We start from the raw sequence: 23,710 nt of genomic DNA, 5'->3' as shown, positions 1-23,710 counted from the left end.
AGTTCTGTCTGTACTGCTAAACCTGGAGCAATGTTTTGTTCCTCTATGAATTTGTCAACTGTGTATTGACCGTCTTCTTCCGTGATGTTGATTAGATCTACTGTTTGTTCAACATGTTTGACAGACAGCTCTGATGGTTCAACAATTGTTTCCGGGATACGTTTTTTAGCTTCCATATTTGCAAAGAATTTTTTCAATTTCAGTTTTCTACAGAAAGAATGGAGATCAACTATTGTGGAGAAGTAGTCGTAGTTGCGATCGGGACAAAAGTTGTGCCCCTTATTTAGTGCTTGAATTAACGGTATTGATAGTTCTGTTCCGGTAAGGTTGATGACTAGGTTTTGCGTTGGGGTAGGGGGTTTTGAGATCGGGTCTGTACACCTGTTATACCTTGACAGTCTGAGTTTCCCTCCTCGTTTGCCACGTTTGGTCTTGGTTGTGGAGTTAAAATAGGATTTCTTTTTCCTGGTGTTCTGGGGTAATTGCGCATATATTTTTGTTGTTGAAGTTCTTCTAAAAAAAGATGCCCCATGTATGTTATGTTGTGTTTCTTTATTCGAGGTTGCAATTTCCGTTGTTGGTGATTTGGATGGTGTCGGTTGGGTCAAACTTCTGTCGTCCAGTTCACTGTCACTAACTGTGTCTGTATCCGATGATGATGGGATGACCGAAGGTTTGTTATATTTAATGACGTTAGAAGCTCTATTTCTTGATGTTGTAGTTGGTCTTTTATTAAATGTGTAGACTCTTTTAAATTTGTAGTCTAGTTCGTCTCGTAGGAATTGTCGTTGTTTTTTAATTTTGATTTCTGTTGAATACTTGTCAATAATTTCATCTAAAATTTCGTAGTTTTTTAATGTTTTCTCCGGGATGTTGAGTTTCTCAATTTTTTCTTTTGTTGAGGTGATTTCTTTTATCAGTCGTATGTGTTTGACTTTAGCATAATTGATGAGTCTATGTATCATTTCATTTGAGGTGGTTGTTAGCAGTTGTTCCCAATCTAGAATTTCTTCAACATCATTTTCTTCAAATGGAGGGAAGATGCAGACTCTGAGTCCTCGTGGTATTCGACCTATTTGAAGGTATTTTTCTAAAGATTTTATTTCCCACCAGCAGGCCAATTCTTGTTTGAGAAGCTTTTCTTGAGTTAGAAATAGTTGCCTTAGTGAGAGATTATTGCTGCTTGGAGTAACAGTGTGTTTTTCTGATAGTCCCGAAACGATGCGTTCGGCTTCTTCCTCTCTTTGTTCAAAGTTTCTAAGCATAATCACTTGGTGTTCTGAAGAGTGTAGGATATTTTAAAAAATAGATAAACAAAGATTTTTTGTGTTGATCCTGTTAGAGCTGCCCACTGCTGACGATACGGATAGTAAAGAAAAAAACAGATCAGCCTAAGAAACAGTGATGGCGCTCTATGTGGATAATATTGAATCGATTGACAGTTGAAAAATGAATTCAAGATGCTGCGACTGAGGGATGCCACAGAGGCTGACCTGGGCTCGGAAGACTGAAAAGGGAAAAAGCCCTCCTGACGCGCTTCTCAAAATAGAATAATGACACTAATGATGAATTACAACAAAAAGATTTTTTATTTGCAAGTCATTGAATTTAAGCATAGATGGAATGGGCAAATCTAGATGTAGAAACAAAATCAAAAAAGTAATTTTTTGTACTGGTGCTTGGGCAAAATCCAGTTAGTTTTCAAATTGTGATGTCCTTAGTTGGATGCACTAAGTATTAAATATTGAGGTAAAGATCCTGGTACCAGAATGTTACTGGCGTAAAGACTTCGAAAAGAAATGTGCTCGTTGGCTGAAACTTGAAGTGTGCTCAGTTATCGTCACTGAGTTCACTGATGCGATGCTATGGTCCAATTAAATTTCAAATTGTAATATCCTTAGTTGTGTTCACTAGGTATTGAAATAAAAAGTTCTGGTTTCAGCAAGATGATTTGTAAGAGTGATTGAGGCTCGGAAAGTTGTGGTTTTGGCAGAACGAAGCTATATGGTTCCTCAATCCAATTAAATTTCCAAGTTTTAGTGTCCTTAGTTATATCCACTAAGTGATGTAGTATGAGTCCTGGTTGAAGCAGTGTAGTTCCACTTGAAAGGTTGTGGTTTAACAGAATGGAAGCAATATGGTACCTCTTGGAGGATGGTGGTTTGAAGAAGCAAAAACAATATGATTCCTCGAAGCGTGTTTCCCCGTCGCTGATGTGTGGCGGTTCTTCAGGAGGATTGTGGTATAGAACAATTGTGTTCAAATTTATGTATAAGATCAATGGTGTTGGTATAAAGGTTCTCACTCTGTGGTAGAATGCGTTCTTTGGTCTGTAGCACAGGGTCTTATAGAAAATGGCATAGTTCCTGGTCACTATTTAGACCTGTGTTGCAAGGGTCCATTAGGCAGATCCAGCGAGCTTCTTGTTGTCTAAGTTTCAGTTCCATATTGCCTCCACGGGGGGCGCCTGGCTGTCCTCTTTCCTCTCAGGTCGACCCTTCCAGGTCCAACTTGGGTCCTTCCTTTCATCTATCTTCCTCTCTACCTGTGGTGTTCCTCAGGGGTCTAACCTTCGCCCTGGCTTTTCAACCAATACCTGGGAACTCTCGCCCACTGCATTGCCACTTTCTGCTCAAATTTCCAGTGCTACGCTGACGACACTCAACTCATTTTCAGGCTGCCCTCTGCCACCTCCTCTCCCTCTCTCATCTCTGATTGCCTAACTGCCATTCAAGATTGGTGTGCCGCCAATGATCTTTGTCTGAATGCCAGCAAGACGGAGATCCTCCTCATCGGCACACCTTCACCGTCCTTCACCTCACTCTCTGGCCGCCCTCCCTTGGCCCACCTCCTACCCCCACCTGTGAAGCTAAGAACCTCGGGGTCATCTTTGACTCCACCCTTTCCTTCTCCGCCCACATCTCTGAGGTCTCTAAAAAGTCACATTTCCGACTGCACCTCCTCAGAGGTACTCTGCCTTTCCTCTCCTTCCCCCAGAAGCTCATAGTATCCCAAGCTCTGGTTCTCTCTAGCTTGGACTATTGTAACATTCTCTTTCTAAATCTACCTGCCTCTACTCTCCGCCTTCTGCAACTAATCCAGAACAGGACTGCGAGACTTGACCTTGGCCTCAAGCCCTGGGATCGTATCTCTCCAGCTCTGAAATCTCTCCACTGGCTGCCAGTGGATGCAAGGATTAAATTCAAAACCCTCTGCATTGTCCACAAGGCGTTCTGGGGCCTGGGTCCACAATACCTTCAGCTATCCCTCCGCAAATACCTCCCCTCTCAAGCTCTTCGCTCCTCTACCTCCAACTCCCTCAGGGTCAGTGGTTTTTCAAAGAAACAAGCTGGGGGTAGATCTGTCTTTGGCTGGGGCCTCCCTCTGGAGCAGCCTCCCTGCCACTCTAAAACTTGAGGAGAACCATCTCCGGTTCCGGAAGCACCTAAAGACCTTTCGAGGGGATTGGGTCCTCCAACGTATTCCATATCTTTGACAGTAATCACCACAGCTGTGCTGCTTCGGAAGATTTTCTGCATCCTGCGTCTGACGTCGATGCACCGTCCCCGAGGACCTCCTCCGACGGCCGACGTCACCCGATCTGATAAGTAGGATGCACGACGCCCGTAGCCTCAGTTGCGTTTTTTCCGCGAACGTGTTTGCTTCATGAATCTCGGTACGCCTCGACTCTTTGGAGTTCTTTGAACCTTTTCGGTTTTTGTGAAAAGCCTGTTTGTGATGATGTCTACCTCGTCTTCAACCCCGCGTCCGGGCTTCAAGAAATGCGGGGACTGTGGGTCCAAGATGTCGGTAACGGACTCGCACAACGCCTGCCTCTGGTGCCTCGGGGAGGCCCACGACACCGACTGTGTCAACTGCCAGTTGCTCACGGCCAAGGCCTTGCGGGAGCGCAAGAAGAAGTTGTCAGTAGGTAGGGTGTCTAAGCCCAGGAAGTCGAGGTCTGCGGGGCTTTCAACGGATGATTCGAGAGGCGACTCTCTGCGTCATCGTTGGAGGTCCAGTGGGTCTCCTTCCAGGAGTTGGTCTCGCCACTCCTCTGCCTCTTCGAGGCATTCCCGGAAGCTTATCCCACCATGCAAGCGACACCGGAGGAATGGGCTTCCTTCGGGAAGAAGATGTTGGCGATTCTTGAATCGCAGGGCACCGGTCCGTCCGTGCCTCCGAGTGGGGTCGGTCGTGATCGGTCGAGAGACACCGCTCGCACGCCTTCGGGCTCGAGTGGTCGGCGCAGTTCGCGGGAGAGGTCCCGCTCGGACAAGGGTAACCGTTCTCGCCATGCCCGTTCCAGTTCCGGTCCTCGACACGCTCGAGACCGCGTGATCTTGTGCCGTCTTCGAGGACCTCTCTCGAGGCTTTGCTTTCGAGGGGGTCGTCGATGCTGTCGGCGCCTAGGTCGTCGAAGGACACGCTCGGAGCCCTGGCTTCGAGGCCTGTGTCGACGCCGCCGGTGCTGGCGGCGCTGCGGCGGACATCGACGCCAATTCGCTCGACGACGATTCTCTCGGCGCCGACTCAATCGGCGCCCTCGACGCCTTTCGAGGCGGTGTTGTCGGGGATAGCCCCTAGAAAAGCTCTGGCTAAGGTCAGGCATAGCTTTGGTCCCCAGGTGTCTTCCTCTCACCGCCTGGAGTACATTTCAGAGGGTGATGAGGGCTCTGATGAGGGCTTGGTTCCGGTTACGGTGCCTGATGAGCTTCTCTTGGGCCATAGCCAATTTGATGACCTGAGGCAGTCATTGCATGATGCCAGTGGACTGGACACCTCTCCAGAGGTGGAGTTTTGTAGGCCGGAGCCTGGCACTCATACCAATTCTTCGTACCGGCGCCTTATGTCTCGGGTCACCAAGTACCTGGGATGGTCGGCTCCCCCAGGGGAGTTTGTTCAGGATGATCTCACGGACATCCTTGATGTTGGTCCCCCCACTGACCCGGTACTGCTGTTTCATATGGCTCTGCAGAGAAGGGTGGCGGCGGCTTGGACTGCTCCGGAGAGTCTCCCGGCAGTGGGCAAGTCTTTGTCGCGAAAATACCATCCAGCCAGTAGCAACCCCTGCTACTTGTCCAGGCTCCCCACTCTGGAGAGTTTGGTGGTGCAGGCGGCTACGGCCCCGGCAAAGCAGGCGTCGTATCCTGCCATCCCTCCGGATAGGGATGACAAACGTTTTGATGGCTGGGCGAAGAAAGTGTTTTCTTCAGGGGGTATGGCGCTTCAGGCGCCCAAATCCGTATGTGCCTTGTCTCGTTTCACACACACTCTGTGGAACTGTGTTGCATTAGCGGCTGAACATATTCCCGAAGGGGACGAACGGGATGGTTTCCTTGCTATGGTTCAGGATGGCAAGGATGCCATGTGTGAGGCCGTTCAGTCGGGTTTGGACATGGCAGATTGTATCAGCCGGTCCATGGCGGCGAGCACCGTAATACGCAGGTTTGCGTGGTTGCGGAAGTCGGGGTTCGCTCCTGATGTGCAGTCCCGGCTCCTCAACATGCCCTTTGACGGTGAACATCTTTTTGGCAGCAAGGCTGACGAGAGCCTTGAGAGGTTGCAGACCTCCAAAGCTGCAGCGAAGTCGTTGGGCGCTGCAGTTCGACAACCTCCGCCTTTTCATCATAGGGGCCAACAATGGAGGGGAGGTTCCTTTCGCTATTACTCATCCTTCAGTAAAGCGAGAGGAGCTGTCAGTCAAAGAGCCACCGTAAGAGTGCCAGAGGTGGAAAACAGGGTACTCGAGGTGCCAAGGCCGCTCGGGCAGTTGCCTCTTTGCCCTCAGGCAATGCCGCAGCCACTACCACTCAGTCATGAGGCCAGGTACCATGGTTCGCCAGTTGGGTGAAGGCTGGCAAGCATCTTGTAGAGTGGCGTGCCATTACTTCAGATGCGTGGGTTCTGGAGATCATAACCCACGGCTACTGTCTTCCCTTTCGGCAGAGGCCTCACGACAATCCACCTGGGAACCTCTTTGAAGAGTCCAGATCTGCTCCTTGCACAGGAAATTCAAGCCCTGCTGGAGAAAGGCGCCATACAACTGGTGCCTGTAGCGGAGAGGAACAAGGGTTGGTATTCCCTTTATTTTTTTATTTCGAAGAAAGACGGGGGATTGAGACCCATCATGGACTTGCGCAGTTTGAACAAACTCCTTAGGAAGGTTACTCTCTCTCAAGTCCTCCAGGCCCTTCAACTTCAGGACTGGTTGGTGTCTCTCGACCTCAAGGATGCTTACTTCCATATGCGGATCCATCCCAAGCACAAGAAGTACCTAAGGATCGCGGTTGGCGACTCGCACTTTCAGTTTCGGGTCCTGCCGTTCGGATTGACCTCCGCCCCAAGGGTTTTCACCAAGCTCATGGTGGTGGTGGTGGTGGTGGCAGCGCATCTCAGGAAAGGGGGGGGGATTTACGTCTACCCCTACATGGACGATTGGTTGATCAGGGGGAGCTTTCCCGAGCAAGTCCTGGATCATCTGTCCGTCACCTGCCACTCCCTTCACAAGCTGGGCTTCTTCCTCAATTTAAAGAAGTCCCATTTGACGCCAACACAGCAGCTCCAGTACATCGGAGCAGTGCTCGACACATCCCTGGGGCTTTGTTTTCCTCCCCAGGTGATGGCTCTTCACATTCAGCAGATGGTGCACAAGTTTCAGCATGCCCAGACGCTCCCAGCGTTCAAGTTCTTGAGATTGCTCGGCCTCATGGCATCCTGCATTCTTCTGGTGCCAGAGTCTCGTCTGCAGATTAGATCTTTGCAGTGGGCACTCAAGCTCCAGTGGTCTGCCCTCCAGCAGGATGTCGGACCCTGTTCAGGTGCCGCCCTCGGTCGCCCAGGACCTTCTGTGGTGGGCCGTCAAAGGCAATCTGATGAAGGGGGCCCCATTTTGGCTGCCCTGGCCGGAGGTGACGATTGTGACGGACGCATCCCTCACGGGATGGGGAGCTCATGCCAACGAGTTGACAGTTAGCGGTCGTTGGTCTCCGTCGGAGTCCAGACTCCATATCAATCTGTTGGAGCTGAGGGCCGTCAGGCTAGCCCTGAAGGCTTTTCTGCTGACTGTGCGAGGAAAGAGTGTCCTGATTCTAACGGACAACACAGTGGCCATGCACTACCTCAACAAAATGGGGGGGGGGGGCACGGTCACTTTCTCTGTGCAGGGAGGCGATGCAGCTCGAGTTCTGGGCCATCCAGCAGGAAGATTCGATCTCGGCTGTTCATCTGGCCGGAGACGACAACGAGACGGCGGACGCTCTGAGCAGGCAGAGCACGATCTCTCACGAGTGGGAGCTGGCTCAGGAGATTCTCCTGGAGATCTTCGCCCCTTGGGGGACCCCTCAAGTGGATCTCTTCGCCTCCAGTGTCAACCGGAAGTGCGAAAGGTTCTGCTTGCGGGAATTTCCTCCAAAAGGAGCCTTAGGAGTGGTGGAGTGGTCATTCCCACTGCTGTACGCGTTTCCTCCAGTCCCCGGCATCCCGCAAGTACTGCAGAGGTTACGGAGGTTCGGTTCCCGGATGATCCTCATTGCTCCAGCGTGGGCCCGGAGGACGTGGTACCCGGACCTTCTCGTCTTGTCCATCTGCCCTCCACGTCGTCTTCCCTACCGAGACGATCTGCTCTCACGGGAGGGGGGTCAGGTTCTCCATCCAGAGGTCAGATCCCTCAACCTTCGCGCTTGGCTTCTGAAAGGTTGAGGCATAAGGATTGGGACCTCCGTGAAGACGTGTTGGAGGTGTTGCTCTCGGCCAGACGGCCGGCAACAAAGTCTCTGTACCGTTGCCGTTGGCGTAAATTCTGCGACTGGTGCAGAGTTAAGAATGTGGATCCTTTTGAATGTGACATTCCCATGTTCTGTCTTTTTTGCTTTCTTTGGCCCACAGGGGCTTGCAAGTGGGGACCATTAAAGGTTACCTCGCGGCGCTGTCCATATTTAAACGCTTGTCCGTAGAATGTTCCTATTTTAAGATTCCTTTAATTTCTCAGTTTTTAAAAGGGCTCACTAATGTGTTTCCTCCGTCACCTTTTCTGGTGCCAGGTTGGGATTTGAATCTTGTTCTTAAGTTTCTTATGGGTGCTTCGTTTGAGCCTTTGCATTCTTGCCATTTGAGACTGTTAACTCTGAAAACTGTGTTTTTGGTTGCGTTTACTTCAGCTCGCAGAGTGAGTGAGTGAGTTACAGGCACTTTCACTTAAGCCACCCTTCACTGTGTTTCATAAAGACAGGGTTGTCCTTCGAGTTCGTCCTTCCTTTCTTCCGAAGGTGGTTTCGGAATTTCATTTGGGCCAGAAGGTTGTTCTTCTGGCATTCTATCCTCCTCCACATCCTGGTAAGGAAGAGGAGAGGCTCCTTAGGCTTGATCCTAGGAGAGCGTTGAGCTTTTATTTTTCACGCATGTCCCGGGTCAGAGTGGAGGATCAACTCTTCATTGGTTACGCTGGAAAGCGTTTGGGACAAGCTGTGACGAAACAGCTTTGTCTCGTTGGATTATTTTGGCTATCTCCGAGTGTTACCGCTTGGTGGGAAAGGACCCACCGGCTGGCTTGCGGGCCCATTCTACCAGGGGTATGGCTGCATCTACTGCCCTGCAGAGGGGGTGTTCCTATTCGTAACATCTGTGATGCAGCCACCTGGACTTCTGTATATACTTTTGTACGGCACTACTCCCTCGATTCCATCCGAGGACAGGATCTGGCCTTTGGCAAGGCAGTCCTTTATTCCGCAATTTGATTGGGCATGCTAAATTTGTATTCTAAATTCTTTCCCCGCCTCCTTGCTTTGGTACTGTTTTGGGAGTCTGTCAAAGATATGGAATACGTCGGAGTACCCAATCCCCTCAAAGAACAAGTTACTCTTACCTGTTAACGTTCTTTCGATGGGAGGGTCCGACAAAGTATTCCATATCGCTCCCTCCCTACCTTCCCCGCTGCAGAATTTCTTATGCGATTGCAGCTTACGTTTCCGCAAGGCCTTGTGTGTCTGACTGGCAGCAGACTGGTGTCGCACGTTCTGGGGGAAAAAACTACAACTGAGGCTACGGGCTTTGTGCATCCTACTTATCACATCGGGTGCCGTCGGAGGAGGTCCTCAGGGACGGCGCATCGACGCAGGACACAGACGGCAAAAATTTTCCGAAGCAGCACAGCTGTGGTGATTACTGTCAAAGATATGGAATACGTCGTCGGACCCCCCCATCGAAAGAACGTTATCAGGTAAGAGAGTAACTTGTTCTCCTCTTTTCTTCTGCCTTCGCTCCCCCTCTCCCCTGCTGATCTGTTCTCTCTTGGCACCGTGCACCTGGTTACCCTCTGTCCTTGGGGCCCAGGTACCTGCTCACCCTGCCACTCTCCCGCACTGCCTCTTGGCCACCCCTTACACTGGGGTCTGTATCTGTACCCATTCAGCCCCCCCCCTTTTTCCTTCCTGCACTTATCAGACCTACCCTGTCTGCTGCCTTAAACCTAGCACTTGCAAATTGCTGGCTGCATTACCACTGTTTGTTACCTTTATTATTTATTTGTTATTTATCTGTTTCTCTTCTGCTTCGCACTTTCAACTTCTACCCCCTTCCATGCACTTTTCCCCCTCCCTCCTCTCCCATGCACTTGCGCGTTCTCAATGTCACTGGGCCTAGTAAGATCGCTGTTCTGTTCTCCCTTGTTCCCCTCCCTTGCCTTGTCGCGCTCTGTAACACTTGTGTACGAGCGTGATATAAATAAAATATCAATCAGGGTCACGGCCCCACAGACTCTTCCATACTTGCTTTCCTTGGCGAAAACTGGGCTGGCTCATGCATCCATCAATGTACACCTGGCAGCATCTCACGCTACACCATATCCCCGGTAAGATCCTCACTGTGGTCCCACAGGCTCATCAAGGAGTTTCTCAGGGAGCTTTTTCGACTTTCCCTCCGGTAAAGGCATCTGCCCTGGCAGGGGAACTCAACGTGGTCCTGACAAGACTCACGGGGGCACCTTTCGAACCTATGCATCAAGCCAGGCTCAAGTTTCTCTCGTGGAAGACAGCATTACTTGTGGCCATTACTTCAGCCAGATGGGTGGGTGAGATCCAGGCCCTATCCTGCAAGCAGCCGTATCTGACTTTCCACGAATCAAGGGTGGTACTGCGTACGCATCCCACTTTCATGCCGAAGGTTCAGTTGGAATTCCAACTCAACGAGTCTTTGGTGTTGCCTCTTTTCTTCCTGAGCCCTTCGTGGCCGGCTGAGAGAACGTTGCATTTGCTGGGCGTTGTTCGTGCCTTCTAGTTCTACGTAGCACGCATAAAGAGTTTTCGTAAGACTTCTCAATTGTTTGTGAACTTTGGTCCTGTGTATCATGGAAGGCCTTGTCCAAGCGCCCATATCAAGATGCCTCTACGGCTACATCAAGCACGGTCATCGGCTGGCTAACAGGCCGCTGCCGGGCCTTTCGAGAGCCCACTCCACCAGAGCAATCGCTGTGATGGCGGTGTTCTTTTCTGGTGTGCCCCTGCTCAACATCTGCAGGGCTGCAACCTGGAGGTTTGCACATACCTTCACAAAATTCTACTGCGTCAACAGGGATTCCAGGGATGAGTCCAGAGTCTGCCAGGCAGTGCTACACAACCTGTTTGCTTGAGGTGAGTCTGTTCTAGGGGTAAGTGTTAATTGCTTCTGTTGAGCTTTGCCACCTGCCTTGGTTGTGTAATGTTGTACTGTTGTGTATTCGTTATTCATGAGCATGTGAATCCATGCCGGACCCCTTAATGGTAACTATACTTCTCCAGCATGGGTCTGGCATGGATTCACATGCAAAGCCTTCCTCCGGAGCCTATGCGGTTCTTCTTTGTCATACTGCCACTTTACTTGCTTACCAAATCTGAAGATGGCTGCCAGATGCGGGGCTTAGGGAGAGGGCTGTCATTGAATGGAGGCAGTATGACTAGGACAGTGATTGGTTAAGAGGAGAAATATAGTTTTAAAGTGAAAGTGAAACTGTTTTTTCTTTTACCGAGGATTCCCAGCCTGACAACGGGAAATATTCATGTGCATGTGCATGTGAAATCATGCCAGACCCATGCTGGAGAACAATAGTTAAAGGTAAGTAACTTAAACCATTTCATAGCCTTTTGACACAATACAAAAGAACACAGTGCTCTTAAGAACACACCCACATTTCACACCAAAGTGCTTTTCAGATTCCATGTTAACCAATCTAATCTGCCAGAGTTGTTTCAAGACTTTTGAGAAAGAGCTCTATATACAGCAGATGTTAGAACAGTTCTCATGTACAACCTCAACAAGACAAAGCCATTTATGAAAACAGACCAGTCATCTTTTTCCCATCCTGTATGCATAATTGTGTGCTCCCTGGCCACTCGAATCATGGTGTGGTTTTATCCCTGCGCCCTCTGACTGATCTGTTCTGCCCCCCTCCTCTCACCCTGCTACCCTGTTCCTGCTTCCCTTTCATCTTCCTCCTCTCTACCTTTCTTGTCCATCATTTCCCCTCTCCTCCCTCCTTTCCCTTTGTTAGGCTACGTTAGGCTACGAGCTTTTATCCGAAAGGTCACTTGGCCTGTATGATAGTTTACTGTCCTCGCCTGTCCTCCCCCCCCCCCCCCCACCACCGCTCTCCCTCTCCTTCCCTCTTAGTGTTATTAGCTCTTAGCTGTCTGATATGCCTTCGGGCCCCTAGGATAGTCTGTTATTTGTATCATCAGTCTTTGGTTTGTGATATATGTTGTACCTTTATAACACACTGCACTTGCACATTCTAAATGTCTCAAGGCCTTGTAAAAATGTTTATTTCCTGTTCCCTCCCTGCCTTGAAGCGCTTTGAAACACTTGTTCCTTGTGTATAGGCGCTATATAATCAGCCAATAAATTAAATAAAGCTGCAGGCAGAGAAGGGGACCCTGTCTCAAAAGCAGCCATTTCTAAATGGATAGTTAAATGCATACAGCAATGTTACAGGTTAGCCAACGAACTACCATACACATCTAGAGCGCACACTACACGTAGGACAGGTTCCACATTAGCCTCCATTGCAAATGTTCCTTTAGAAGCAATCTATGGAGCAACTACATGGAGTTCAGTTCACACATTCACTCAACATTACTGTGTGGACACAAAAGCCATGAGTGACTCCCAAGTACGGACATATAATATTTGCCTCTGTTCATTATAACTACAAACTTCCTTGTCCTGGTATTGCTCACAAGTCTATGCAAATCATGCGATTCCAAGCAGATCCAGAAGCCTCAGAAGACAAACCTGTATCTGCTTAGATTCACATACACCCACCCTTCCTCCCTTCGTTGGGCACAGAAGGTGCATATACAATATACTCCTCTTCACACTTTGTATCCTTTTACTACACACTTCATGCAGCCTCAGGTCAGAAATAAAACAATCTGAGGACCTCGGTGTGTGACGGACCATGGGTACAGTTCACATCATGGTAAGGCTAGTATTACAAAATGCCCTATCAATGTACTTTGTTCGATTTCGAAAACAAGTCTTGTAATACTCTGTGCCAACCACTAGATGTCATCCTATGCAAAGCATGTGAATCTAAGCTGATACAAGCGTCCGAAAGTCGTTTACAGGTATGCAATGCGTGTCTTATCTTGCTTGGTTTATCATAGATTCCCAGTAGAAAAACGCCATGACTGCTTCCTGAGCCCTCAGCACCTTACACACGCACCTAATTACATTGATTCTGTGCCATTCACTCACTTTTAGTACTCCAAAAACGTTTGGCTGGTCCTATGTTTTGGGTATGCACTTGATTATCGAGAGCTCAAAGGCCTTTGTACAGGTTAAAGAACAATTATGTTATGTATTTCAACTGTATACAACCATCCATAAAATGATTATTTGTACACCTTTTGTGAATAGAAAAAAATATTTAATTATTTTTATAAAGCAAATTCCCAAACCTAGTGAGTCCCCCACCAGCTTTGCTGGATTTTTGGGGTTTATTTTTTCTTTCTCTTTCTGCTGCTAAGAGTGAGACTCTTTTTCTCCCACTCTTAGGCATGATTTGAGAATATCCTTTGACTATGTAATGTGTTTTATGGGCTATGGGGTCTTTTACTCCATAGGGCTTCATGTGTTTTTGGTATGTGTGTTACACAGCACGCTCAGTGCAGTAACACACATGATGATGCCAGCACAGTTCTCTTGGGGAATCAGTTCAGGCTGCGGACTCGCACAGAGGAGAAAGTGTGCCCCGCTTCCCGAGAGTGCTCTGGCTGCGCCTCAGGCGTGCAAGCAGTTACTGGAGATTGCCATGGAGCTGCCCAGGCCCACTTGAATCCCTGCACATACTGCCTTTTACCAGAGTGAATATGTAATAGCCACATATACAGCACATTTTAACAGAAGGTATACTTCATTTATATTTAAATAAATAATGATATACTTTTATACCAAAGCTCTGGTCAGTGTTTGCTTGTGCTACTGTATTTTTAGCCCTATTGTGTATACGCTATATACTGCCTAACTCTTCTTGAGAGAAGTCTGACTGCTCAGCCACAGCTACCAGGTAAATCTGGGTGGTGCAGACTGCTACCAATTGGGTTTTCTGCTTACTCCTGTAGTCTTAAACTTTTTGCAGTGGTCCCTAAGGGAACTGCACAGGTTTCTGCCTAACAAGTGCCTGGCCCCATAGCCTCCCACCTGCCTAACGACCTTGGTCTGATGGCTGCAGCCCTGCCACGGCAGCCCGATGCCCCCCAAAACCCCTCCCCCTCCTCCCTTTGCCCTTTTATTGGCCGTTTTAACCATCCGTGCGTGTCAAGACCATCCGGGATCACCCCTCCCCCCCCTCTTTTTGAGTAAATTGTTGTATGTAATGTACCACTGGCGTGTTTCAAGTGTGTAAATATACTTCTTTCTTTTGTATTGTTGTTGTTATACTGTAAAGCGCTATATAAACTCAATAAACATAGTGCCGGCCCGGCTTGGCTGTCTGCAGCACGACTCTTACTCCATACGCGGGGCAGCCAACACAGCCCCGCACCTCTGCTGAGGCCTGCACCCCTCCCCCCTGGTAGGGGGAGAGTGATCAGGAGCAGAAATAAGGCATAGACAGCTGGGCATATAGTGAAGTTACCCAGAATTACAGTAACCAGGACCAGACTTCATGGGTGCCTCAGAGTGCGGTTCTCCTCCATTGGCAGGCTGGAAATTGCTCTGAAGGTCCCCCCTTGGTTGCAAATAATTAATCTGGGGGGGTGCTCTCCCCTTCCCACGGCCGAGGAGGCAGTCAGTCCCCGGAACCTGTCTTTCGGCTCGCCTGTTTTGCGGCCCGTGGGGGAGGAGAGGTTTTCTTAGTCCTGGCAAGGGGCAGGGCAGATTTGCAGCGACGGAAAGCCCGGATGGGGGCGTAAGCACAGAAGGGCCCCAGAAACACAACTCTACTTGCCAAGCGCCCTCCTGCACAGGGCTCTGTGGAATACACCCGCCTACCTGCCCGGAACACTAGGGCTCATTCAAAACAACGCACTAAGATGTCTAAGCATCCGAAAGCTCAGAAAAGTGGGGACATTACTTCCTTACTGAAAAGGGGAAGAGGCTAGAAACAACAAAATCCTCGCCTCAGGTGGCACCAGGCCCCTCGGGGTAACTGGCTACCAAAGAGGACATCCAGGCATTTATTGACATTAAGGCGGAATTTCGAAGCTGTATGACAGAGTTAACATCCAAAATTGAACATACAGATCAATGAGTCACGGAGCTGCAGCAGAGGCTGGGGGACCTGGAGGACCAATCCAGGGAGCAGGCAGCCTCGCTGCTGGAAATCCAACAAAAGATCTGTACCTTGACAAACTAGAATGAGGTCCTGCAGTACAAACTGGAGGATCTGGAAAAAAGGGCTCAGAGAAATAACCTCCGGATTAGAGGGATCCCTGCATCGGTCCAAGACCGTGACCTGTCGGAATAGGTATGGGAGCTGTTTCACACCCTTCTCCCACATGTGGAGAAATCGCAACTGCAGCTTGACCAAAACCACAGATTGCGCACCCGGAAGGGCCTGGATTCAGAAAATCATCCCGATGTCATCACCAGTGTCCATTTTTATACTACAAAGCAGGAGATCCTCTTGATGGGCTGCTCTCAGTATGAATTGTCATTTCAGGGCTCTCCCCTACAGATCTAAGACCTGGCGATGGCTACTAAGCAGAAACGAAGATCTTTCCGGCCCCTGACACACTTCCTCCGGGACCAGAAGATCATGTACCGCTGGCTATTCCCTACAGCGGTGCAGTTCTTGTATAAGTGGGGGTCACCCGTTCGATTGCATGCTTGGAAGATGCGGAAGAGACATTGAAGATGTCCTCATCGGGGAGGGTGCGTGCAGCCCACCACGGGACACCCCCATTGACACGGAAGACCCTCTACCAAAGGTAAGGAGGCCAGCATGGTCCAAGGTTCAGAGGGGTCGGAACTTCAATAAGCCATCTGCACACGCCTGAAAAGCAGGCGCTGAGTGGTACCAGAGCTTAACACTATGGCAGTGGAAAATATGGCACCTAGAAGAGTCTCACAGAACAGTTTACAAGATGACATGATGGGCCTCACACGGTCCAAGCCTATGCCCAAGGAGGATGTCATTTAGAATCCCATGGGGAGTCTTCCTGGCAGTTTTTGGCAGTTGGATGGTTCAGAGTCCACCTCGTTCGAAGTTGATGTTGGGTTATAAAATTAAAACTTCGGCTGTAGCCCAACTACAATTCTCTGCAACCTTGGGATGGCAACCTCCGCTCACCTGATTCTGCTTGGCCCTCCTCCCTCTCTGGGGACAGCGGGAAACATGGAATTACCCCACCATATGCTGAACTTTGTCTCGCTAAACTTTCGAGGCCTGAACTCTACAATGAAACGGAAATCAGTTCTGAAGCGCTTGAAGGATCTGGAGGGATCAGAAGAATTTATACAGGAAACCTGCCTTCTCCAGAAAGACTTCTCTCGCCTCTGTAGTAGAGACTTTCCAAGACAGTTTTTGGCCTCTGGGGGTTCTAAGAAAGGGTGCTCGGCTATTTAACTGGCAAGGGGCATTCACTTTGAGGAGCTGGACACGATCAAAGACCCGGACGGCCGATTTATTGGAATTAAGGGTTTACTCTATGGCCATCTATGCACCGAATGAGGGCCAAGAGCTCTTCTTTGAGGGCGTGCTAATCTCCAATCTCCCCTTCCTGGAAGGTCTAACCGTTATCGGGGGAGATTTCAACGGGGACCCTGACCCTAACAAAGACAGAACTTCCGTCCCCTAAGGACTTCAGGATTGCACTGAGTATTCTGAACCTCTCTAGATCACTGGGGGTGGTCGTTACTTGGAGGGTTCTACATCCAGAGGACAGAGATTTCACGTTCTTTTTGTCAGGTTCACCGTTCCTCCTCTTGAATAGACTTCATCTTGGCCTCTCCCCAACTTTTGTCCTTTACAAGTGAGGTGGACATTGTGTTAAGCTCACCTTGTCTCTGCAGGGACGTCGGGTGCTGATGCGTGGAGTGTCTACTTCCCTGGTTAGAGGCGCTGTGCGTCTTTTGTTCCCTGGACTGGCCTTGATTCAGCTCCTGACAGGGTAAAGGGTGGTGAGTGAGACTGTCTGTGCCTGCCACCCATGACCCCCCACCCAGCTCCTTCCACACGTGTTCCCCACTCCAGGGCGCTCTCCCCTTGTGTATTTGGTTGGTGGGCTCTCCTTCCTGCTTAGTCTCAGCAGGGGCGCAATGTCCTGTAGGATCCAGTTACTTCACTGACCCTTGAAGTCGAGTGGCAACCCAGTACTGCTGGGGTCGCAACTCGTGTTGCTTCTGTTGCTCTGCTTGTTATTGTCCGTGTAATCCGTTGTATTGTATGTTGTCTGTGTCCAGTTATCTGTGTTGTCCTTTGCTGTGTGCCGCAATCCGTGCTCGTATTAACTGTTGTGACTCGTGTCGCTGTTGTGGCACTAAGCACTCCTCGGTGTGCATTGGTTTGGTGCAACGCATGTGAGCGGCTGAGCCAGTGGGTCTGGGTGGCCTGCCTTGTGTCTAGGGGGCCAGCGCGAGCTCGGGTGCGGTTTGCGTGATCCAACCTGTTCTTTCTTTCTCTTTTCCAGGTACCTGTGAGCCGGCGTGATGAATGAATCTGGTCGATGGTGAGAAATGCGCGGCGGTGACAGGGCGCGATGAATGAGCTCAGTGGTTAACCTTGTTTTCCTTCTCTTGCTTCAGCAGGTGCCGGCGACCGATGAAAGCTGGAGTCATCAACGAACAACCGGGTCGTTGCTGGAAGCACAGGTAAGTCAGAGCAGGTGAGTATGCGAGACCCAATGGTCTCTGGCTTTTCTTTGCAGGTTTGTAGAAGATTGCTGGCAGGAGTTCCTCGGAGAGCGTTACGGTGCTAACAGAATAAAGCAAAGCATGCCTTAGGGCTTGGGTGGGGCTTATATAGCCACCTCCCATTCTGAAATTAATTCCAGAAGCTCTCTGCCACACCCATGATTGCAGATTAATGCACAAGCTAATGGCTTAGAGCCACGCCCTTAACTGCAATTAGCACAGAAGTCAATCATTCAGTGGCAGACCAACTATACCTGTGTTTTCCTTGAGGTTAGCTCCATGAGCCTGGTGCCAGGGGCGCCAGGACTGGGTCCAGGTGGCCCTCCTTTGAGGCTTGGTCCGGTCAGGGCCCTTAATGTACCCCAATGTTCCCACTGCTGCTGGGCTGGGGCGATCTGGTCTGCTCACCGTGACAGTACCCCCTCTCACCCGTCCCAAGGCATCTCTCAAGGGCGGTTTTCTCCCTGGTCCTGGTTTGGTTGGTGTGATTGTGATGAAAGCAATTCACCAACCGTGGAGCATGGACTTGGTGGCTGGGCTCCCATGTTCTAACCTCGGGTCCATATCGTTTCCAGTCCACGAGGTAGTACAATATGGACTTTGTCACCTTGGAATCCAGGGTGTCCTTGACCTCGAATTCAGGTTTGCCATCCACAACCACCGGAGCTGGTGATGGTGTAATCCTTGTCCCTGGTGACAATGGCTTTAGAAGTGAAACCTGGAACACCGTGTGGATCTGCATGTTGGAGGGTAGGGATAGTCTCATAGCAACAGGATTGATGATGGCCTCGATGGTATATGGACCTATGTACCGTGGATGACATTTATTTGGTCCCTTCAGGGGTACATGCTTAGATGCTAACCATACCACATCCCCAACTTGGTAAGCTAGAGCTTCCTTTCGGTGTTGGTCAGAAAACTGTTTTCTTTCCTTGGCCTTGACAAGGTGTTCAGTTGCTTCCTTGAAAACACGAGTGATCGTGGAGTGCAAGGTTGTTACTGCTGGCATTTCCAGTGTATCAGGTGGATCAAAAACAGATGTCCGTGGTTGTCGCCTGTATACAGTGTAGAAGGGGGTCTCTTCAGTGCTGTTATGGATGGAATTGTTGAATGCGTATTCTGCTATCCACAGCATGTCTTTCCAGGTGTCTTCCGTTTGGTGCAGCATGCACCTCAGGTATTACTCCAGTGTCTGGTTTGTCCATTCAGTTTGGCCATCGGTATGGGAGTGATGGCTTGTAGATAGGCTAAAGTCGATTTGTGCAAGTTCACAGCTCTTTCTCCAGAAATTAGAAACAAACTGGCTGCCTCGGTCTGATATCAGAATTGATGGGAATCGGTCTAAGCGAACAACTTGCTCCAGAAACACCCTTGCCATGGTGGACGCGGTCGGCAGGCCTTTCAGTGGGATGAAGTGGGCCATCTTTGAGAACAGGTCTACCACTACTAAAATGGTGGTGTAGCTCTTGTGGGGAGGTAGGTCCGTGATAAAGTCAAGTGACAGCGTGTACCAGGGTGTAGGAGGTATAGCTAGGGGACGAAGTAGACCCCCTGTTACGCTCACCTGATATCCACGGGGACGCCACCCAGCCAGTTGGTCGTTGGTGCCCTTCCTAAGGATTCCCTGGTGTGGTCTTGGTGTCGATGGGATTCCGCCTGGAAATGAAGACTATATTAGGACTGGGCGACTAAGGTAAGTTTTCCCCCACCTCCCTTGTGTTTCCAGCTCCTCCAGGTTCTCTTCTCACATGGTTGTCGGAATCGGTGGGCTCTCCGTCCGGCTCTCTGGGCATGGGTGCGTTGTCTTTTGTGGGCGCGGGCGGTCCAGTTACTTCACTGACTGCTGCCCTTGTAGTGTCTTTCAGGTAGGTCTTATTGCGATTGATGGCGTCGTAATTCTTGCATGCCTTTTCTCTGTTCTAAATGTCTTTTTTTATCTCCCTAGGAGCGCGGAGTGTCCGCTTGGAGAACTGGATATGCTGGTTCTCACCAGGAGATGATGGTGCGCTATAGCGTTATGATGCGGTAAGGAGGCGCTTTGCGTAGCGCAGCAATGTCTTGTCCTCACTGAACTGTGCTTTTCTCTTTTTGTAGGTTGCGGTGAGTTTCCAAGCGCAGATGGAGTTCAGGAGCTATGCCGGCCGAAAAGCAACCAACCAGGTAAGTCATTAAGCGCTTTGTGGTTGTAATGTCTCCACTACCTCCTTTAATGATGTCTTTCTCCTTTTCTCAGGTCCTTCGATCCGGGTGGTGAACTCCACCAACAGAGCTGCCCAGGAGCTGCGAGCAGTGAAGGATGATGAATGCAGGTAAGATTCTGCTGCTAACGATGTTCTTGGTTTTTCTGCAGGTCCGGAATTCACCAGGCTCGTGAGAAAGCTGGACACGGTGAGCGTCACGTTGCTAGAAGCAAGTAACGCGAAGCGTGTTGTCTTGTTCGGGTGTGGTTTAAATAGCCACTGTAAAGTAGTCCAGGTAAAGTAGTCCCCAGGCCAACACACTCAAAACACTAGACCGCATAGCTTGGTTCTAAGAATTAAGCTATGTGGATGCCTCCATTTTGGCTGAAAGCCTCAATAAAGTAGTTCCTCAAGCAGATGTCTTTCCTTACTGATGAGCCTGGCGCCAAAGGCGCCAGGACTGGCCCCAAGAGGGCCTGAGAAGTGGATGCCAGGCCTTATTAGTGATCCGAGCCCTGATTCCACCTGGCCAATGGGCTTGCCAGTGGGGATCAGGGCTGAGGGTCGTGACATTCCTAGGTCTTTGTTTTTGGGATTTATTCTGTGCATAGATCCCACAAGTTAACACGTATTGGGTCACATCCCTCCACCAGGTTGGCCACCAGTAGTTCCTCTTGATTTTGTCCATCGTCTTGGCGATTCCCGGATGTCCCTCTATTAGTGAATCGTGGTAATTGCCGATGACTTGGTGTTGCAGCTGTTTGCTTGGGATATAGAGACGTCCCTGGTAATAAGGTAGCCCTTCCGTGATTGTATTATTTTGTCCTTTCGTCACCCAGGCTTGTTGGGCTTCCTGGTTCATAAGACGTTGAACTTCGGCTTGCAGGTCATCCAGAGTTGAAGCATTGACAAGAGCACCCAGAATCCTTTCTTCCGGGATGATGGCTACAGGGGCTGGTATTGCGTATGCATCTTCACCCTCACCAATGCAGGACAGCGCGTCTGCTTTTCCATTCAGCAACCCTGGCCGGTACGTGATCACATAGTCTTATTCCACTAAAAAGAGGGCCCAGCAGAGCTGACGAGAAGACTGCTTTGGCTGATTTCAAGTATTGCAGATTGCGATGGTCTGTAATCACTGTGATCATGTGCTTGGCTCCTAGGAGGTAGTCTCTTGAACACTGCTTTGATGGCCAGGAGTTCCTTGTCGGTGATTGCATAGTTTAGTTCTGGTGCTGAGAACTTGCGTGACCAGAATGCTACCAGGTGTAACTGACCGGTATCTGGGTTTCTCTGGGAGAGGATTGCTCCCATGGCGACGCTGGAGGCGTCAGTTTCTACCACATACGGGAGATCGGGCCGAGGGTGTTGCAAGATCGGGGCTGTGGTAAACTTCCACTTCAGCTCCTGGAAGGCCTCTTCTGCTTCTGTGGACCAGCTAAACTATTTATTCTTCCGAAGGAGCGAGGTAATCGAATGGACGATCTCTGAGAATCCTGGAATAAACAGTCGGTAGAAGTTTGTGAAACCAAGAACGCTCTGAACTCCTTTCATAAATGTTGGTGACGGGCAGTTTAGAATGGCGTCCACTTAGCGGGTGTCCATTTGAATGCCACGCGGGGTGCGGATGAAACCCAAAAACTCGACTTAGGTAACGTGGAAGGAGCATTTTTTCTAGCTAGGCATACAGATGGTGCTAACTGACACAAGAAGAGGTAGGAGGGTATTTATACTGCTACACCAAACACCCCTCCAAACTAGGGAAACAACCCTTTACAAAAATACAAAAGGTTCGGTGAACAGTGTTATTCGGGTGATGCATCTGTCTAAGGCCAGATCAGGTCTCCTACACTACACATCAAGAGCATAATATTCTCCACAGCGGAGTATAGGAACACAAGACCTGGTTAGTGCTACTCATTGAACTTACAAAAAGGAAATCTTATCACAGTATAGAAATGTTTTATTCAATAAATTATCAATAATTAAAAAGAGAGAATTCTTCAGAGGAACAATTCATATTTCATAAACACAATACAATGAAAAAATGTAAACAGTGCACCAGACAACCTCAAACAAATACTATATGAATTGCAGTGGCATAAAAGGGAACCAACAGTAATCTGGTTCCACCCTACAGCATACAGAAAGGAATCTATAGTCACAGAGAAATATTTGGTTATATAAAACGGAGCAACCTAGGGTCAACTGATTCGCCCACACTGTGCTCCACACTAAATTGCACCAAAGTACTCACACTGCATCATACCCAAACAACCCAACATGTTTCATTCCTCATACACATTCATCAACCAGAGTCAAGGGAAATTCATCAGGGGCTCATATTCAAGGACAGACACCATTTACAAGAAAACAGTAGTTTGTATAACTTTAGAAGCTAAACGAGACGGCTCAATGGCCATTTTGTTTATGAAAATAGGCTAAGCAGAACCTCCTGGCATCGTCCAGGGCTAGCCGCCGATATGCACTGTTGTTGTGCTGCCACGGTTCAGGGGCGAACTGGGATGGTAGATGCAGTCTAATTGCTCTTATCACCAACTCCTCGATTACTGAACCGGCCAAAGGAAGATGCTTGCCACCTGTAAACAATCCAATATTTGGGTGTGGGTAAGTAAGGGTCTCAACAAATGGACTCTAGTCCCACCAGAATGTTTAGCAACTACAATTCTGTGGAGTAAACTTAACGTCAATGAAAGAGCTCCAATCCCTATAACACATCGTGAATCTAATGCCATTATCATAGCTGAATTTAAAATTTAAAGGTCTTCTACCCATAGTCGTGAAAAAGCACAACAAGACCGAAAGAACCCACCGTAGAGACAAATGGGGAGGGGAGAAAAAAAGGAAAAGACACTATTCCACATCGTTGGAGTTAGGTTGGTCATTTATAAAAACATCATCACTCTCTCGATCTAACTCACCCCCCACATACAAATCTACCCTCTAGCTCACGGCAGAGTAACGAAGCTCTACGTCCCACATAGGAACGGTGCTGTATCTGGGGTTCCCACAGCATCGTGCTTGTGGGGTATTGGAAAACATCATGATATTATAGGTTTGTGCACCAACCCCTATAATCAGGAGAGAATAATACAATCTCCGGGTGCCAACAAGTCCCCCTCGGACCAAAAACAAAACAGACGTCTGTACGGGTTCATACCTCCTTAGGTTGGTTTAGCTCTCAGTTGGACTTATCCCAACATGTATCTCATTGTTAAATACAGACAGGCCAGCAACAACCGCTCCCCTCCAAATAAGAAGAACTGTTAATAAAATCAAGAGAGGAGGAAATGCATAAACATCATAGACGTCAGTGTCGTGCCCATATTAGTACAGTGTACGAAAAATAATTTAAAATCGTACCTGTACAATGTTTAGTCGGTCAGTTGAAAAAAGATGCACCCAGAATTTAACTGGGTTAGGTCAAAACACTTAAACATCCAACCGTCGTTCAATGGCGGTAAACAGCACCGAGAGCAAATCTAAGTAATGTTGGAACAGCAAGACCTGTATAGGATAAAAAGGCAGAGGTCTAAACAGGTGTCTCATACTCCATCAACCCAGCAAAACGCTGGATAAAATAAAGTGTTAGTAAATAAATTAAAATACTGCTTAAGAAAAAAGTGAAAACTAACAACTATCCTCAAGCAACAACTCCGTCCAGCAATTACCTATTGTTAGGAGTTGAAAAAGTCCTCAGAGCGAAATAGCTGCGCTCTCCTTGTTGTGTTGTGGCTTCCAGTTCGTGTCGGCACTCAAGTCCTGAGAAAAGCAGGATGTCCTCAAGACTGCTTCCCGGGAAAGGTGTTTTTAAATAGGTACTGGCCAATCGGCAGCACGGCTAGGTCCACACTCGCCTGTCAAAATCAGAGGCAAGTTGATACTTTGCAGGTGTGTGGTTTACCGCTAGTCCTGCTGGTAGATGGAGTCCCTGGCTCACCAGCTCTACTAGCGAGTTGGTGGCCGTAGACTAACACAGGAAAAAAGAGCCGCATCAATAAACAATTCCATAAGGTCTCAAAACCCCATTGGGTAAAAACCCATAAAAAGATGCGCACCAACGCACATCGCGTATGTTTTCAAAAAAAGAAAACAAGTGTTTTCTATCCTCCCTTGAAAAACACGCTAATCAACCCGGCCATCAGCTCGAGGAATCACCCACCTCCCAAACGCCAAGCGGCACA

This window comes from Ambystoma mexicanum, chromosome 3q (genome assembly GCF_040938575.1).
Source record: "Ambystoma mexicanum isolate Mex_15411 chromosome 3q, UKY_AmexF1_1, whole genome shotgun sequence".
Lineage (NCBI taxonomy): Eukaryota > Metazoa > Chordata > Amphibia > Caudata > Ambystomatidae > Ambystoma > Ambystoma mexicanum.
Note: the sequence above shows the minus strand (reverse complement) of the source record.